The sequence below is a fragment of the Perognathus longimembris genome, unplaced genomic scaffold (assembly GCF_023159225.1).
Source record: "Perognathus longimembris pacificus isolate PPM17 unplaced genomic scaffold, ASM2315922v1 HiC_scaffold_5501, whole genome shotgun sequence".
Lineage (NCBI taxonomy): Eukaryota > Metazoa > Chordata > Mammalia > Rodentia > Heteromyidae > Perognathus > Perognathus longimembris.
Window position 1 is genome coordinate 17,864 of NW_025960936.1, and position 12,214 is coordinate 30,077.

Below are 12,214 nucleotides of genomic sequence, written 5' to 3' on the forward strand. Positions count from 1 at the left end.
CCTTATGTTTAGCAGCATTCCTACCCTCATCGTGTTAGATTATCAGCAGCAGCACCACCCCAATCCTGACAAAAATTACTCTAGATCTGACCAATGTCTCCTGGGAGGAGAATACTAGAAAACAGGGGGAGGGAGGGAAGGAGGGAGGAAGGAAGGAAGAGAGAGAGGGGGAGAGAGAGAGAGAGAGAGAGAGAGAGAGAGAGAGAGAGAGAGAGAACACTCTTGAATTTTAGATAAACATCAAATATTCAGGGCATGTACACTGTAGGAATTGCATGTGACTATATGGAAATAACGTGTGATTAGCAATTTAATCACAATTGTATTTAGCATTCTAGTATACAGGGGTTAGTCTGAACAGCATTTCTAAGTTTTGATAAACTGTTGGAATCTCATATGTTGCAATTAACATTTCTAGCATCAACACTGACGTGAGACTTCTATAAGCTTTATTTCATTAGATGTTAATTCAAAATTAGCCAAACATAGTTATTCCAAAATGGAACAGTCAACTTACTAATAGTTACATTTGCAGATTTACAATAACTTGTGTATTTCAGGTAGTCACAGAAATAAAACCCTTCATTTCTAAGTAGAAAAATATATGTTTCCTTTTGTTTTTGTTGCCAGTCCTGGACCTTGGACTCAGGGCCTGAGCACTGTCCTTGGCTTCTTTTTTTTGCTCAAGGCTAGCATTCTACCTCTTGAGCCACAGCGCCACTTCTGGCTTTTTTCTATGTATGTGGTGCTGCGGAATTGAACCCAAGACTTCATGTATACAAGGAGAGCACTTTACCACTAGGCCATATTCCCAGCCCAAAAAATAAATGTTTCAATGCACATATATTTTAAAGTAACATTACATGGATTTTGTGTTTACTTGTTTTGTACTAACACAGGGTCTTGAACTTGGTCTGGGTGCTTGGCTGGCGCTCTATCACTTGAGTCTTAGCTCCACTTTCCAGCTCTTTGCTGGTTAATGGAAGATAAAAGTCTCAAGGACTTGCCTGCTTCTACTAGCTTTGAACCTTGATCCTCATATCTCATTCTCTTCAGTAGCTAATACTACAGGCATGAGCCAACATGCCCACCTCATTACCAAAAAAAAAAAGCTAAGTCTAAATCAAAAGTCAACATTGCCCTTGCCCTTAAACTTTTTGATTACATATATGAATTTTCCTATCTTGCTGCAGGTAGATTCCTACTCCAGTGGTCTACTAATATAAAGAAGGTGATTTATGGTGTTGTAATAACACCAATTTCATGACTAACCTCATATGGATATGTCTCTCCCTTCTCAATATAGGCCTGCTTTTATTAAGAGTTAATATCTTGAGCCAGGTATAGTGGTATATACCTGAAATTCCAAGACTTGTAAAGCCACAGTAAGAGGATGATGAGTTTGAGACCAGACTGGGCTACAGGATAAGAACCTATTTCAAAACAAAGGAATTAATATGCATTACTTGGTATGGAACCCTGGGCCTTGTGTTTTTGAAGCAAAAACGCTACTATGAGCTATGTTCCCAGTTCAAGGAGTTAATATCTAGGAGTTAAAAACTAGGTGTTGTGTGTCATTCCTGTAATCTCAACACTGGGAAAGCTAAAAGCAAAAGAACTACAAGTTCAAGGCCAGAACTGACCTAGAAAAAAATTAATATCCAGGTGTTAGTGGCTCATGACTGTAATCCTAGCTACTCAGGACATTGAGTTCTAGGAATCACAGTTTGAAGCCAGCCTGGGCAGGAAAATCCATGAGACTCATCTCCAATTAACAACCAGAAAACCAGAACTGGCTCTGTGGCCCAAAATAGTAGAGTGCTAGCCTTGAGCACAAAAGCTCAGGGACAGTGCCCAGGCCCTGGGTTCAAACCCCACAACTGTCAAGAACAAACAAAACACATTAATATCACACTCCTTTACATCTCCTAAACTCCATCCTACTTCCTGTATTAGCTCCAGTTTTTCTCACATCCACTGCCTTTTCCTTCTTAGCCCAATCAGTCACTTCTGAGAAGAAACCCATCTCCTTACTCTCCTACTCTTCTTTTATTTCCATAGCAGAAATACTGCCCAGGTCACATGAGCTGCTTCTAATGGATTGATATCCTAGGTCCTGAATCTCCTGTTTACATGAATCTAAACAGGTCCCAATGCTGCTGTCAGAGAGCATGCTGGTTTGCAAATGGCCCACCAGAGGGTGCCACCCACCTTTGCATACTATGTGGCAGATGTCTTCTGGCCCTTCTACAGTTCAGAATGGTTATAGCTTTCCTATGATGAAATAATCCATATGATTAGTTGCACCAATAAAAAGGAAAAGAAAAAAAAAAAAGCTTCAATGCCCACCCCTGTCAGAGTGAGGGTAGAGAGGAATTTCTGGCTGAACATAATATTTCAACTTGGAACTTGAACATACTATGTCAACTTGATAGTTTTAAAGGATGGAGAGATGTTTGTAGACAAAAACCTCCTAAGCTTAACTGAGCCAGGAGTGCTGACCACATAAGTCTGTCTTTGCCCCTGCTCTGAATCCCACCAAAACAAAACAAAACCTAAACCTTGAAAAGATGTGACTCCTTAACGAAAATTTTTTTTTTTTTTTTTTTTTTTTGGCCAGTCCTGGGCCTTGGACTCAGGGCCTGAGCACTGTCCCTGGCTTCTTCCCGCTCAAGGCTAGCACTCTGCCACTTGAGCCACAGCGCCACTTCTGGCCGTTTTCTGTATATGTGGTGCTGGGGAATCGAACCTAGGGCCTCGTGTATCCGAGGCAGGCACTCTTGCCACTAGGCTATATCCCCAGCCCCCTTAACGAAAATTTTAACACTAGAGAGGCTTTTTAAGTTGAAAAATGCCAGAATCTTTAGAAACTAATTATATGAAATTTAAAAGTGTATATTAAAAGTCACACTAATTGAAGAAAAATTGGGGGTATAGAAAAATATGTCCAAATATTAGTGTTTTTAATATAAAGGATTATATAAACTGCTGGGCACTGTAGGCTCATGCTTGTAATCTTAGCTGCTCTGAAGCTGAGATCTGAAGATCTTGGTTGGTTTGAAGCCAGCCTGATCAGAAATGTTTGTGAAACTCTTACCTCTAACTAGCAAAATGTCAGGAGTGGACATGTGGTAAGAGCACCAGTCTTGACCAAAAGATTCAAACAAGCATGAGGCTTTTAATTCAAGTCCCAGTACACCCCCCAAGCAATACATATAAAATTTAAATATAAAAGATACTATATTAAAAGTATTTAAAGGGGCTGGGAACATGGCCTGGTGGCAAGAGTGCTTGCCTCATATACATGAAGCCCTGGGTTCGGTTCCCCAGAACTACATATATAGAAAACGGCCAGAAGTGGCGCTGTGGCTCAAGTGGCAGAGTGCTAGCCTTGAGCAAAAAGAAGCCAGGGACAGTGCTCAGGCCCTGAGTCCAAGGCCCAGGACTAGCAAAAAAAAAAGTGTTTAAAATACCAATTATCTTGATAGCTATGCTCAGAAAAGGATCTCAAACCAGTTACAGAAATGCAAAGAATTAATTTGGCTAGTAATAGTAGGAATGCAAATATTAACTACAAATTATCATTTGCCTGGCAAGATAAGTAAAGACTATAAAGGTAGCAGTAGCCAGTTTCAACAAGACCAGTGAAAGAAGGGAGCAGCTCACAGTTTTCTGTATCAAAGGTCACAGGAATTAAAGAAAATGAAATTTAGATACATTTTTACAAAGTCTGATGGTCGATGCCTATAATAGATCAGCACTGTTTAAGTACTCAGGAAGTAAACACTCACTTCCACTGAATTCTCTTGTACCTTAATGGTAATGATTCAAAAGAAGACCAAAAACAAAGTGGTTCATTCTGACCCTATATGTTAGCTAAACCATGCCAATCTAGAGTTCTAAATCAGGGTTTGAGATTGTGTCTTACAGTAGCTCTTCTGCCCTTCAGTGACCTGATTAAAACTAGCTCAACTCCTACTTCCAGGTTCCATTAGTTTTCAAAGTCCACTTGCAATACCTATGACCTACCTGGACTTGTCAACTCCTACATTCTTTTAACCATTTCTATTTCTGAGGCTCTGTTTTATCCAAAAATAACTTTGATGGGATATCCAAACACATTGATTCGTTCAACATTTAGAAATCTTTTAAGAATAATTTTTCTAGTAAGGGATTGTGGAAGAGGCTTTACTGTATAACACAGTTACATTCTCCATTCTTCCTTTTTCTTTCTAAAATGAAGGAGGCTTGAGACCAACAGTGGATGTATAAATTGTTAAGACTCAGCAAATATGTAGGAGAATCTTTGGGACTGCTGAGCAATATTGACTTGTGCCCCTATGTCCTTTGGAGTAGAGTCTAATTACATGAGTTTTTCCCAGCTGCTCATGGGGAAGATTATGGCAGCTGGTTTTATTCAGGGTTATGGTCAGGTCAAGGGGTGAGTAATGGAGGAAGATGAAGGCATTTGCCAGGGAGTAATTAAGTCTGAACTAAATTGGACTACCAGTCATACAAACTCTGATCATGGTGATAAACTGTCATTTCACCCAGAATGACCAAAGTATGTGATCATTCTAGAAAGTTGTGCGTGTAGGGGCTGGGAATATGGCCTAGTGGTAGAGTGCTTGCCTTGTATACATGAAGCCCTGGGTTCGATTCCTCAGCACCACATATATAGAAAGAGCAGGAAGTGGCACTGTGGCTTACGTGGCAGAGTGCTAGCCTTGAGCAAAAAGAAGCCAAGGACAGTGCTCAGGCTCTGAGCTCAGGCCCCAGGACTGGCAAAAAAGAAGAGGAGGAGGAGGAGGGGGAGGGGGAGGCGGAGGGGAGGGGGAGGGGGAGGGGGAGAAGGAGGAGGAGGAGGAGGGAAGGTGAGGGAAAATGAGGGTGTAACAGATATCACAAGAAATGTACTCACTACCCTATTATGTAACTGTACCCCCTTTGCACAACACCTTGTCAATAAAATTTAATTAATAAAAAAAAAGAAGTCACCCAAAGGAGTTTCAATTCCAGAAGTCAGGTTATAAATACAATGCTTCTTGATCAATGCTTACTCCTTCCATCCTTCTCCCTCATCTTTCCCCATCCCATCCCCACCCTCAAGTTCTGTAGTTCAGTTTTTACATAGCATATATTTAATTTACTGGGTTTAAAAAGAATATATATATAGGCCCAGATTTCATCCAGATCCACGTTGGTCATATGTGGAACATGATGTGAAAATCCTCCATTAGGGTTTTCTCCTGGGAGCTAGGGCCAGTCACCACACTCTTATAAAGAACAGATTTTTCCCCTTTTGGAGGATTTCCTGGATGTGTTCCTTGGTAGCTTACAATTCTCTTAGGAATAGTCTGCCATTAGGGCATCAGTGGCACTGGGTTGAATGGACTGATAAATATATGCTTGTTTGTGTAGTGGGACATTCTAGAAAAAGATGGGGTGTTCTGGGATTGTGCAGAGCATACTGAGCTAGTGAGCAGAAGTCAAAGTGAACTAAGTCTTCCTCTCTGAAGACTAACGTTTTCTTATGGTGGAGCACTTTGGTCCTTATGTTCACAGTACCTAGCCCCTATTTGCATAGCCCTTTGAACATGGATATTGTTTTCCTATGCATTAATCACACAACTCCATCAGGGTCATGAGGTATCTTCAGGCACCTAGCAAGTAAATGGGCAGGTCTGAATTAAAGTCCAGTTGTTTTTTTCTTCTGCCCTTCCCACCCACACTTGTTTATCTTTCTATACAAAAGTAAATGTTGCTTTCCAGTTCTCACAGTTCATAATAAGGCAAGGGTGATTTTTCAAAAAGTGTTTGTTTAATTTGACTCCCAATTTACTCCCTAAATGAATTTCTTTCCCAGAAATTTGTCAAGTCAGAGGCTACTTCAGAAAGACCTTATTAGAAATACAGAGAAACTCCCAACATAAATGTACCCTCTGTTCTTGTAGCAAGTACCTAGTCACAAAAATACTCCACCTACTTATATTTTTCTGTTTGACAAGTACAAATTGCATTTATAAAATATAACAGGATGTCTTGATCAGTGTCTACATTGTGGAAAGGCTAATTGGCACTATTTAGCATGTACATTACCTCTAAAAGGATGAATGTTATTTGAGCACATTGATTGAAATTAAAGCACTGAAAGACAGTAAGTGCAAGGTCATACCAACCTTCCTAGTGTTTCTTAAAAGCAGGAAATGAAATTCTCATGTACAGCTTCCTTATCCTCAAAGACAGGATGTCAAGACTTAGAGAATTATGTTGACCTTATTAAAACAACTCTTCTTTTCCTCAAAAAATGTAGCTTCGACTTCTAGTCTTGGTCCATGGAGAATATAAGTAGCTAACACTTTCCAACTGCTTCTTCAACTCTTTCTAGGGATCCTCTTAATGTGCATTAAATGTAATTGAACCAATTGTATTAATTCAATGACTTGTATTAAGTGAAACTGTAGATTTTGTTTAATTATGTTCATTTAATTCTTGGCCTGGCTGAGACCCTAAGAAAAATGGAAATGGGATTCTGCTTCACCTCACACACTTATAATCACTGCTTTGTGGTGAGAGCAATTAAAATTTACTCTTAGTAATTTTAATACCTTTGTAATTAGTAACTGTAATCACCAGGAGGTACAGTAGACCTGTCAAACTTACTCTTCTTAGCCGAAATTTGTGTACTGTGACCAGTATCTCCACAAATCCCCAATTAAAATGAGCAAGGAACCTGACTACATATATTATATCTTCAAAGAAAATATACAAATATCCAGCAAGTATGTAAAAGGTGTTACACACCAATATCACTTGAGAAATGAAAATCAAAACTACAATGAGATATCACCTCACATACAGTAGGGCAGCTGCTCCTGGAAGATAGAAGTGCTGAAACCCTAAACACCATTGGAGAGATGGGGAAAAAAAAAATAGTATGGAGGTTACTCAAAAAATTAAACAAGGAATTACCATATAGTTCAGAAATCCTACTTCTGGATTTATATCTAAACAAATTGAAAGCAGAGCTGGGCACTGGTGGCTCACTTGAAATCCTAGCTATTCAGGAGGCTGAAATCTGTGAATCTTAATTCAAAGCCAGCTCAAGCAGGAAAGTTTAAGAGACTCTATCTCCACTTAATCAGCAAAATACCATCCTAGAGGGGTGGTTCAGGGCTGGGTATATGGCCTAGTGGCAAGAGTGCTTGCCTCATATACCTGAAGCCCTGGGTTCAATTCTTCAGCACCACATATATAGAAAATGGCCAGACATGGCACTGTGGCTCAAGTGGCAGAGTGCTAGCCTTGAGCAAAAAAAAAAAAAGCCAGAGACAGTACTCAGGCCCTGAGTTCAAGCTCCAGGACTGGCAAAAAAAAAAAAAAAGATACGAGTGGTGGTTCAAGTGGGAGAGCACTAGCTCTGAGCAAGAAAGCTGAGTGAGACTGTAAGGTCTTGAGTTTAAGCCCAATCCAGAGAAAGAAAAAAAAAGAAGAGAAAAGAAGGAATATATACATAATACTGTATTATATATGACATATATAAAATATGATATGTGTATTTGGCCTTAGTAAAGAAGGAAATATTCTGACAAGTGCTACAAGATAGATGAACTTTCAGGACATTATGCTGAATGAAACAAGCCAATCACAAAAGGAAAAATACTTCATGATTCCACTTGTACTTGTAGCTAAACAAGTCACATTCAGAAATGAACCATGGAATTGTGGTTGCCTGAGTAGCAAGGAGAGGAAGTGATGGGTGATTCAACAGGTATAGAATTTCTGTCGTGCACACTGAGAAAATTCTAGAGACATGTACACAGCAGTGTAAATATAGTCGGTACTACTGAACTACACTTAAAAGGGTTATGATAGCAAGGTTTAAGTCATTTCTTACCAACTTTTTAAAAAATGTATAAGTTATTTTACCTGCAGGCTTATCAAGAAAATCTTATCCTTGTCTCATGATACAAAAGTCCAAGCCCCAGGACTGCCCCCCCCAAAAAAATTAATATACACTCATTTCATATAGGTGCTTCTCTTTATCTTTCAGACAAACACTAAAAACTGAATAGTTATGTGAACAATGTGATTGGTATTCCTAATAACTTCCCCTTGGTATGTATTAAAAATTAAAAAGCTTGGGGTTGGGAATATGGCCTAGTGGTAGAGTGCCTGTATACATGAAGCCCTGGGTTCAATTCCTCAATATCACATATACAGAAAAAGCCAGAAGTGGCACTGTGGCTCAAGTGGTAGAGTGCTAGCCTTGAGCAAAAAGAAGCCAGGGACAGTGCTCAGACCCTGAGTCCAAGCCCCAGGTCTGGCAAAAAAAAATAAAAAATAATTTTAAATTTAAAAGCTTTAAAAGGAAGGTTAAAAAGAAAAAAGGTTAATCTGTATATATAATTTGGTTTCAGTGCTATTCTGCAATTAGATTCAAATTGGGAAGAGTAAAATTGTTTTGACGTCCTTAGTTTATTAAGTCTGGATTTTTGGTTCAGCGATTCCTATATGTAAAGAAAACTATGCTATATCAGTTTAAAGGTCTAAGAGCAAACTCAGACTGCAAAAAATTAAAAATAAAAGTGGCAGCTTTAAATTCCAGGAGGCCAGGAGAGAAATGGGTGTTGGCCAGTGGCTCTAGGTTACAAAAGGGTTAATTTAAATGCAAATTAACAATGGGAGTGGCCTTGAAGAAGGGGATGGGGGAGAAAAATTATCTAAAAAGGGAAAATTAGGACTACTAAAGTTCACTTAAGTATTTATATTAAAGTCCTCCATGTAAATATCTTTAACTAAAATAGTAAATTTTTACTTTTAAAACTAATTTGTTAAGTCCTTTACCAAGCAGTTCCTGAAGGGCTGCCCCAGCCAGGTAGCAAGGAAAGAAAGAACAAAAACAATACCAACAAACCAATTGAGCTCCAATGGAGAGCTGAAGTGTGACACCATGCAAATGCGGAGGCATGTGGCGTGGTGTGATGGTGCCTAAGCTAGTCTGTGCCTAAATAGCGTCACGTCAGGGTCAGTAACCTATAGGTCAAGAGCCCACCCCGGTCTTCATGGATTCAGGCACACTCATCACCTGGGGATGCGACTTCCCTTCCTCTAGGAATTCAGGCCCACCCATGAAGACAAGATACCAGACCCTACAATTCACCATGTGGCCAAGATAGCACCAGCCAGACCGGACCTCCTTACTTCAAAACCACAGCAGGGGTTTAATACGTGCTTAATATGTCTTCAATATGTGTTTAATATGTCTGATTTCCAAGTATGTAAGTCACCTTACTTGGGAAACCGTAAATGCAGAGCCGTAAGGTCGGACTTAGAGAATTGGAACGCCATTCTCTGTCCCTCAGAATGCTGCGGGCGGGCGGCCCTGACAAAACCTTCTGTGCTTAGCATTACAGTGGCCCCAGTTTCCGCCCTCCTGTTAATCCTGAACATCACAGGACCTTGGAGCCAATAAATGGCCTATGCTAATTGGTTGTTTTCTTATCACCTCTTGTTTACCGGAAGTTGCCAGTCCTGGTATTGTTCCCCACCATCACCACTACCACTGGTACCCTTATCTCTTTGAAGTAGTCTCTTTGATGTAGCCACATTTCTGCGTGTATTCTCTTGTTTGATAATGAATAAAAGCCCTGTCCCCGGGACCCCGGCATCTGTTGCTGGAGTGAGGCAGCAGGTCCCTTGGTACCCCAAACCAATTCCACGGTCCGGTCTCCATCATTGCTTTGCTCCCCGCTGCAGCAGGACAAGGAGCTCGTGACACTTTGCAACAACCTTAAATACAGAACTTCTGTAGCAGTTATAGCCAAGCCCACAGAGGGACAAACAAGGAGACAGGGATCTAAATAGCTCTTAAGCGTCAACACCTACAGGCTCAAGAGGAGCTGCAACTGCTACAACATATTCAAAATATCTGGTGCCAAAAAGGTGAGGTCTCATTATTTCTAAAATATACACGATGCCAAACAATTGTTAAAGCACCTCCCTATTTTACTGATAGAAGCAGGGGGAAGGCATATTGTTCCCATAATAATTAACTCCCATAAACAGTCTATACAGCAAAATAAACTACTAAACACATGCTTCTTTTAATCCCATTATAGCTCATTCTCAAATGCCTGGTCCTTTGTCCAGGGCAGTAACTTTGTTGATCATAAATGTTCACTCTACTATTAATAGGGTCAATTCTCCTGCCTATACTAGTACTAAATTGCAAACTCTCCTAAATAAGTGGTAAATTAAACATAGTACAGAAATTTCTTGCTATCCTCAAGGTCAAGCCATTGTGGAATACAGTTATTTTACACTGAAGTCCCAATTAAATAAACAAAAAGGGGGGATAGGTATAGGTCACTGGATCCCTAAAGAAGAGATAGCAATGGCATTCTATACCCTTAATTTTGAAAATTTAAAATTTCTGTCGAATACTGTTGTAAGATGAGAAAACAGAGAAACCACATTTTGAGAGGTCGAATCTTGGTGTCTTGATTAAAAGGTGCTTGATGGACTCCTGTCTCAAAGACCAGCAGCCAGCCACTATACTTAATGTAAGGTTCTAGGTGAGGAGAGAACACACACACAGAGAAGTAGAGGTGATGGGAAGAGAGTTTATTGGGGTACACTCCTGGGCAGACTCTCTAGTCTGGGCCTGGCTCAGGCAGCATTTATATGGCCCAGGCAAAAGGCAGTACATTTGGTCAGTGGGGACTTCCCGTCAGTGATGGCAGCATGTAGCTTGTTCTGCAAGTCTGGGTGGTTTCAGTTGGTCTCAGGCTGGTGCTTCTAGGAGCGGCTGATGCAGATGGTGTTTCCCAATAGGAAAGTGGTTTATTGCAGGCACCTGTGAGCCCTCCAATGGCCTGACAACAGTGTTAGGAAACTGACCCATGAAGGGCAGAGAGGAAAGAAAGAACAAAAACAATACCAACAGGCCAATTCAGTTCCAATGGAGAGCTGAAGTTGGACTCCATGGTGACCAGAAATGAGACAGGAGACATGTAGCATGGTGTAATGGCGCCTGAGCTGGTCCAAGCCTAAATAGGGTCAGGTCAGAGGGCAGGGTCAAGGAAATTCCTAGGCCCAGATACTGGACTGACCGGTTTAGTAACTTATCAGCCAAGTGCCTGCCCTGGTCTCCAGAGATTCAGGTACACCCATCACCTGGGTTGTGGAGAGGGGCTTGATCTTCCTCCACCATGAAGACAAGATGCCAGACCTTATATAGACATACTCAGGTACAAGCTTGAGTACCAGCAGAACTTTTCCATCTAGAGAAGGTAGGCCTCAATCTTCCATATAGGGTATATTTAGAGGCTTCTTAGTGGCTGCTGATTCAAGCCATTTAGGGAGTTAATCAAGGTAGAATCCATGCATTATCTATGCAAAGCTCTCCTAAGGCTATGATATCTTCATTTCTCTGAAGCAGAGTCCTCCTAGCTTACCTTGAGCTAGGCACCTACATTCAATGAATGGCCTCTCTCACCTCTGGGCTTTACAACACCTAGCAAGAGACACCAGGATGGCTGTAAGAAATTATTTAGACTCTGCCTCCCTACTTTACTACTTCAGCAGAAGATAAACATTGGAAAAATCCAAAAAATTTCCAGTCTTCATGTCAACCTATATGGTAGAAGGATAACACTGATAACCTGGGACTGTCAAAGTACAGGACTGTGATTATGCTTGTGTGTCCACAGGTTCCCTGGACGTCTGGCAACCAGCCTGGAAACTAAAACCCAGAAATGAAGAGAAACCATCCAACATCGATGAACCTCTGGAGGAAACTTCCAAGAGGATAAGGATAACTCAAGGCACTGGGAGAACCACCTGAACCAGAACAGCTACCATTCCTACCTGGGGGCAAATGAAGAAGCTTTCTCAAGAGGCAGAGCGAAGCTTAAAGGGCAATGGACAGGAAATTCATGCAATGTCTTTATAATGATGATGACACTATCCATACTGCTAGTGCCTCTTTCTGGGTATAAGTCTGGGGGGATAGGAGGGGGACTTTTCTAAGGTGGGTACACTGTGTTACTTAAATTGTATTGTGATATGTAACAACTCAGAAATGGGACCTGTCCATTGAAATAAAGATGGAGTTAAAATATTTAGTCAGAGAAAGCTTTTAGGGGCCCTGGATAAACATCTTTGATCAGTCTAAAAGAGACATTATCCAATTTGGTATAGTTAAACTTAT